The sequence below is a fragment of the Ailuropoda melanoleuca genome, chromosome 7, assembly GCF_002007445.2.
Source record: "Ailuropoda melanoleuca isolate Jingjing chromosome 7, ASM200744v2, whole genome shotgun sequence".
NCBI classification, from domain to species: domain Eukaryota; kingdom Metazoa; phylum Chordata; class Mammalia; order Carnivora; family Ursidae; genus Ailuropoda; species Ailuropoda melanoleuca.
Genome location: NC_048224.1, coordinates 24713755 through 24714495, shown reverse-complemented (window position 1 = coordinate 24714495; position 741 = coordinate 24713755). Strand labels below are relative to the sequence as shown.

At 46.0% G+C, this 741-nt stretch overlaps 1 protein-coding gene across 1 annotated transcript in view; it reads right to left on the bottom strand.

The window, feature by feature from the left end:
- Positions 1-376, bottom strand: part of PHF24 (PHD finger protein 24) — a 28203-nt gene extending 27827 nt beyond the window's left edge. The window contains exon 1 of the mRNA XM_002930496.4: positions 149-376. The gene's annotated coding sequence lies outside the window, so the exon portion shown is untranslated. The remainder of the gene's footprint in view (positions 1-148) is intronic.
- Positions 377-741: the final 365 nt, after the last annotated feature.

Here is a 741-nt window from a genome sequence, read left to right as displayed (position 1 = left end):
GAGGCGAAGCGTCCGGCCGCTCGCACCTGCCTGGGGAGGTGAGAATGACTCATCCACGCGGCCTCGGCCCGAGCCCTTCCCTCTCTCGCCAAACCCAGCTGCCCGGTCAAGGCCTCCGGGCGGACGACCCGCGCGTTGGGGCACTCACCTTCGCAGCACCCCACTGCGGAGTGTCCAAATGAGGCTTCACGAAGTGCTCGGCTGGCCAACTGTCCTGTGAGCTGTTTTCTGAGGTTATTGGTCCTCCATCTCCAGCAGCAAATCTGTACCTTTATATGACCCACTCTTTGCTGCTGCAGCCTCATCCTCAGACTATCTGAATAGCCAGCAGGTGAGGAGGCCAGCAGCCCTGAGAGCTATAACTTGAGTTACAGCCAAACTGCATCCTCTGAAGAGGGCAAGAAAAAAGATCAAGTCATAAAGCACGTAACAACTAATTACAAAGAAATAACTGAAGATACGCAAATGAAATGCCAAGAATGCTTTGTAATTTCGTTTACATTTTTGACATACCTTCATTTTCTTGTGCGTTCAAATACATATCTCAAATACAAGTCACATCATTTTTTGAGCATCTAGTGTTTGTTACACACTGTACTAGGCGTGTAGTAGGGGATTAAAAATAAAGGAAATTCATTTTATCCTTAACATCATGCACCTTGCCAATAGGGAATATAAGATCAATATAGTACATGTTGCTATCACTTTTTTTTAATTCAATTTAATTAACTGTATTCAGTT